At 33.9% G+C, this 6808-nt stretch overlaps 1 long non-coding RNA gene across 1 annotated transcript; it reads left to right on the top strand.

The window, feature by feature from the left end:
* Nucleotides 1-831: 831 nt before the first annotated feature.
* On the top strand, nucleotides 832-4714 carry LOC111083374. The gene is made up of 2 exons (XR_002609004.1): nucleotides 832-1171; nucleotides 2196-4714. It is a non-coding gene; the product is annotated as an uncharacterized LOC111083374 (long non-coding RNA).
* The last annotated feature ends 2094 nt before the right edge of the window (nucleotides 4715-6808 follow it).

The raw sequence follows: 6808 nt of genomic DNA, 5'->3' as shown, positions 1-6808 counted from the left end.
ATATTAACCTTTGTTGTGTGCTGTCACCAAATATAGCTATATTTTAAATATTAACCTTTGTTGTGTGCTGTCACCAAATATAGCTATATTTTAAATATTAACCTTTGTTGTGTGCTGTCACCAAATATAGCTATATTTTAAATATTAACCTCGGTTGTGTGCTGTCACCAAATATAGCTATATTTTAAATATTAACCTCGGTTGTGTACTGTCACCAAATATAGCTATATTTTAAACATTAACCTTTGTTGTGTACTGTCATCAAATATAACTATATTTTAAATATTAACCATGGTTGTGTACTGTCACCAAATATAGCTATATTTTAAATATTAACCTTTGTTGTGTACTGTCACCAAATATAGCTATATTTTAAATATTAACCTTGGTTGTGTACTGTCACCAAATATAGCTATATTTTAAATATCAACATTGGTTGTGTGCTGTCACCAAATATAGCTATATTTTTAATATTAACATTGGTTGTGTGCTGTCACCAAATATAACTAAATTTTAAATATTAACCTTGCTTGTGTACTATCATTACACATAGATATATTGTATCTGTTAAACTTAGATTATTTACTGTTATTATACACACAGGTAAATGTTGTTCAACAATAACTTATCCATCTGTAAAACTTTTAAGATAACACATTTCTTTACGTCTTCTATAATCGTTAAAAAGCTAAGTTAGGTATTCTCCTATAACATGTAAAAAATCCCCTCTCCTTTAGAACATAGTAACGCATTCTCCTATATCATACGATAACGTTTTATCTACAGCAGCCTATACTCTTATAACTGGTAAGTTAAAGCTATTCTCCTGTAATACGTGGTAACACTTTATTACGTAACAACATAGTATCCTGCATCAGGTATAGAGAAACCTATTCTCCTAAACTACTTAGATCATTTACTAGCCTTTCTTCCTGTATTACAAAGTCACTTTTTTTTGGAATCACAAACCATCTATCTGTCTCTAACACCCAAATTGTTTGTTTTCCAACAGAGAATCTGTTTGCTTGGGTTGTTGTATTTATTGTGCCAATTAACAGTGCCCTGAACCCAGTTCTTTACACCTTCGGGTACCGTATCCGGGAGATAAAGGGACTAACACAGGGTTTGCTGGAGTGGTGTTGCAAACCTACAGAACAGGTGTGGAAAACAGGTAAGTAAAGTCAGGTAGGTGATTACTTTATAGGTAACACCTGGTAGAAGTTACTGTATAGGTAACATCTCGTAGGTGATTACTTTATAGGTAAAGCCTGGTTTTTAGTTGTTTATTGGTAAAGGCAGGTGTGTAGTTGTTAACAGGTAAAGTCAGGTGTGTAGTTTTTAAAGGTAAAGGCAGGTGTGTAGTTGTAACTTTACCTGTAAAAATCTACACACCCAAGATTAATTATCTACATTTACACACCTGACTTTACCTGGACCAACTAAACACCTAACTTTACCTGTAAAAATATACGAGATTCCCACTGTCCCTATCTAATATCTAGCGAAACCACAGCCAAGGGAACGGGCTTGGAAAAATCAATACCAACAACTACGTGTAAAAATTAACACCTGACTTTACCTGTAAAAATCTACACACCCAAGTTTAACTATCTACCACTACACACCTGACTTTACCTGTTAACAACTACATACCTGCCTTTACCTGTTAACATCTACACACTTGACTTTACCTTTAAAAACTACACACCTGACTTTACCTGGACTAACTAAACACCTAACTTTACCTGTAAAAATCTACACACCCAAGATTAATTATCTACAACTACACACCTGACTTTACCTGGACCAACTAAACACCTAACTTTACCTGTTAACAACTACATACCTGCCTTTACCTGTTAACATCTACACACCTGACTTTACCTTTAAAAACTACACACCTGACTTTACCTGGACCAACTAAACAACTTTACACGTAGTTGTTGGTATTAAAGCCAGTTTGTATTTTTTTGACAGATACATTCAGATGTGTAGTTTTTACAGGTAAGGGCAAGTGTATTATTTTGACAGGTAAAGCCAGTTGTAGACTATTAACAAATAATGGGCATATTGAAATCAACTAAAGTTCTCTTATTAAGTAGTTGTGACAAAGTAAATGTAGAGATAAGAAAACCGAGTTATTATTAATATTGTTACTAAACTGTTCCCATCTTGTGATAATTTGTTATTTCCAGGACATGAGTCATCAGCCGGTATAGAGTGCGGATCTGTCAGTGATGATGGCATTCTACTGCACTCGTCGGTCATCATTGATCTCAACAAGAGTATGCATGAGGAGGACCACCCATTAAGACAAGAAACAAAACTTTAGTAACTACACCTGTAGCATATTACCTGGATCGACTTCTAAGTATCAGGGTATCTTTCACCTAACCTGTTATCTTCTATCCACATTACAGTTTTTTAGTCGATAGAAAAAAACAATTCTTTAAGAGAAGTAGACCAGTGAAATGAAGAGAATGGTATTAAAAAAACACTATGATTCAAGCAAGGTGCTAGAAATATCACAAACCTACTGGGAATACGATGACTTGGGATATAACAGTGGTAGAGACATGGTAACCTGTTGGTGAATGTCATTGTTTGGGATATAATAGTGGTAGAGACATGGTAACCTGTTGGTGAATGTCATTGTTTGGGATATAATAGTGGTAGACTCATGGTAACCTGTTGGTGAATGTCGTTGTTTGGGATATAATACTGGCAGAGACATGGTAACCTGTTGTTGAAAGTCATGGTTTGGGATATAACAGTGGTAGAGACATGGTAACCTGTTGCTGAATGTCGATGTTTGGGATATAATAGTGGTAGAGACATGGTAACCTGTTGGTGAATGTCGTTGTTTGGGATATAACAGTGGTAGAGACACGGGAACCTGTTGGTGAATGTCATTGTTTGGAATATAATAGTGGTAGAGACATGGTAACCTGTTGGTGAATGTCATTGTTTGGAATATAATAGTGGTAGAGACATGGTAACCTGTTGGTGAATGTCGATGTTTGGGATATAACAGTGGTAGAGACATGGTAACCTGTTGTTGAATGTTGTTGTGTGGGATATAACAGTGGTAGAGACATGGTAACCTGTTGGTGAATGTTATTGTTTGGGATATAACAGTGGTAGAGACATGGTAACCTGTTGCTAAATGTCTATGTTTGGGACATAACAGTGGTAGAGACATGATATTCTGTTGGTGAATGTTGATGTTTGGGATATAACAGTGGTATAGACATGGTAACCTGTTGGTGAATGTTGATGTTTGGGATATAATAGTGGCAAAGACATGGTAACCTGTTACTGAATGTCATTGTTTGGGATATAACAGTGGTAGAAACATGGTAACCTGTTGGTGAATGTGTATGGGATGTAACAGTGGTAGAGACATGGTAACCTGTTGCTGAATGTTGATGTTTGGGATATAACAGTGGTAGAGACATGGTAACCTGTTGGTGAATGTCGATGTTTTTAATACATTTGATGTGTAATATTTGTTATTAGTTACATATATGTACTAACTAAAGAATGTATTGATTAAGTAACAAATCAATTAACTAGAAAAAAGAAATACGGTATACACGGTCATGATGTTAGAAAAATACTTAGGTTCAAGAAGTCTTATTGTAAAACGATAAAAAACCTATAACCCGAGTGCTTTCGAAAGGTGGTATAGAGAGTAACACTGAAAATATAAACGTAAGCATTTTGTTTTATTAAACTATCGTACTCGAAACAATCTAATAACAATGAGAAAACACTTTTGTTTGATTGCTGGACTTTAATCAGAACGAACCCTCTAAGTGGAGATACTTGTTTGACTGCTGGACTTTAATCAGGATGGACCCTCTAAGTAGAGATACTTGTTTGACTGCTGGACTTTGATCAGAACGGACCCTCTAAGTAGAGATACTTGTTTGACTGCTGGACTTTGATCAGAACAGACCCTCTAAGTAGAGATACTTGTTTGACTGCTGGACTTTGATCAGAACGGACCCTCTAAGTATAGATACTTGTTTGACTGCTGGACTTTGATCAGAACGGACCCTCTAAGTGGAGATACTTGTTTGACTGCTGGACTTTAATCAGGACGGACCCTCTAAGTAGAGATACTTGTTTGACTGCTGGACTTTAATCAGAACGGACCCTCTAAGTAGAGATACTTGTTTGACTGCTGGACTTTAATCAGAACGGACCCTCTAAGTAGAGATACTTGTTTGACTGCTGGACTTTAATCAGAATGGTTTATTTGTTTGTTGTTAAGCGATAAGCTACATAATGGGCTATGTGTGCTTTCCCAATGCAGGCAGGTATCAAAATCCTAGTTGAGGCATCAAACTTACCATTAAGCCACCGAGAAATAATCAAACAAACCTTCCATGTTTGTTTATTTACTAGACTTTACAATATTTCTATCACCTGACATAAAGTTCAAATTCTCCGTATTAGTTTAATCTAATGTTTTACATTTTAAAATTTTGTGTTAAAATTGTTTTAAGAATGTTTCATTTTAAACTTTCCTCACTAATTTATTATTTTTATTAAAATGATTCTGATTTTACTGTGCTGCTATCTAGTGATGTTAACAGGTACTACAAGTGCGTTATTCAGAATTACTGTATTTAATTTAGTGTCTCCCATGATTGTATTATCATATTTCAATGTATAAAATAAGTTTAATTAAATGTTTGAATTATGATGTATGTACTCTACTTGTTTGCTCTTAAAGAAATACCTAGCATGAGCTGGTGGTTAGGACATTTGACTTACAATATGCGCGTCGCAGGATCAAAACCTGGAATCAAATATACTTCCTCTTTCAGCTTTTGAGGTGTTACAATGTGACGGTCAATCCCATAATTCTTTAGTGAATCGTTTGTAATTAAGCACAAAGCTACACAATGAGCTATCTTTGCTCTGCCCACCACGGGTATCGAAACTTGGTTCTTAGCATTGTAAGTCTGCAGATATACCGCTGTGGGGCATCGTTAGTGAAGGAGTATCACAAGATGATGCCACAACTATACTTGCCTGATAGATGGAACATGGATAAACACACAAGGTCATGGGTGTATCTGTCAGATACACCCATGACCTTGTGTGTTTATCCATGTTTCATCTATCAGACAAGTATAGTTGTGGCATCATGTTCATTATCAGATACACCCATGATCTTCTGTGTTTATCCATGTTTCATCTATCAGACAAGTATAGTTTTGGCATCATGTTCGTTATTAATGAAGAATGAACATGATGCCTGTTTATCCATGTTTCATCTATCAGACAAGTATAGTTGTCACAAGGACATGGGTGTATCTGATAATGAACATGATGCCACAACTATACTTGTCTGATAGATGAAACATGGATAAACACACAAGATCATGGGTGTATCTGATAATGAACATGATGCCACAACTATACTTGTCTGATAGATGGAACATGGATAAACACACAAGGTCGTGGGTGTATTTGTCTACACTTACTGTATGTTTAAACTGCTAACTTTTTTTTAAAATCAATATCTTTAATTGTATCAAGATTATACAAACTTTTTCAAGCAGCACTTTTGTACATACAGTCTACAAAAATAAAAATACCGAATTTTTAAAACATATTTACAGTTTTAGTTTTGTTTCATCTAATACTGAACTTTATATAAACTCTTTAAGACGCACAAGGAGTATAATTACATTTCCAATATTCATTGATTAACCTGCATTATAAGTGAACTTAAACCAAATTAATTTTATGGGTAATTATTCCTTCATACCAAGCCGTTAGAAATCGGAATGCTGGTATATTTCCGTTTTTAAATTGATTTAAATTTCCGAACCATTATGAAACAACGTGAAATGAAAAATTAAAACAGTTTACTTTGATACTAGACATAATAGAATTTTTTTTACTTTTATAACAACCAGGTTTATTAAATTTTATTTCACTAATATTTACAGTCTTGTATCAATAATCTTAGTTAAAAAGTACAATAATCAATCTGATCGACATATTAGGATTTTAACAGTATTTATAAGCAATATCAAATAACTGTTCTTGTACTTCTGTCAATAAAATGATAATTAAGATAAAACCTCCGATCACAAGAATAGGAAGATAAACATTTAAGCCAGTCAACAAATAGATGAAAATGCAAAGAGAAATACCTTTCTCTAACATTACACTAGTTACAAAAGTGTTAGTTTTGGGTTTCTCAGAAAATGGATGTTTATAGAAAAATATATATATATATATCTATGTATACATATAAATTCAAAAACTAAAGATTTATTTTTCAGTAAGTTAACTTAGTTTCTCTTACAGAGTTATGTGATCTTATCCCCAACTTTTTAATGTAGCAGCCTTTTCACTGTCATATTTATTATGAATAATTAAAATTCAAATAAAGAGAACTTACAGGTATGTCCTATCAGCACGTACGAGTCGATTTTCGATATTTAACACACGATGCATGACCAAATTTACAAGATGAGGTAATTAAACTAGCAAGTTACACCAAATTTATAACAATAAGGAGGAGAAAGTGTAAGTTAATCACTCTCTCGGTACAGTGAAACATGATCATAACACTTACTAAAACACTTAGAGAACGGTGACCAATGAGCTGTTAATAATGCTACACTGTTTCACATATGAACTATGGAAATAAATAAAAATATATGAAATACATACAGTTCTTTAAAATTGAGTATTTTTGTAAACATTTATGTACACAAGTCTGTGAATTCTCTACATGGAGAACTTTTCATTTGCTTATGCATCTTTCGTAACACAG

This window comes from Limulus polyphemus, unplaced genomic scaffold, assembly GCF_000517525.1.
Source record: "Limulus polyphemus unplaced genomic scaffold, Limulus_polyphemus-2.1.2 Scaffold9289, whole genome shotgun sequence".
NCBI lineage: Eukaryota > Metazoa > Arthropoda > Merostomata > Xiphosura > Limulidae > Limulus > Limulus polyphemus.
Note: the sequence above shows the minus strand (reverse complement) of the source record. Positions and strands in the feature narration are given on the sequence as shown.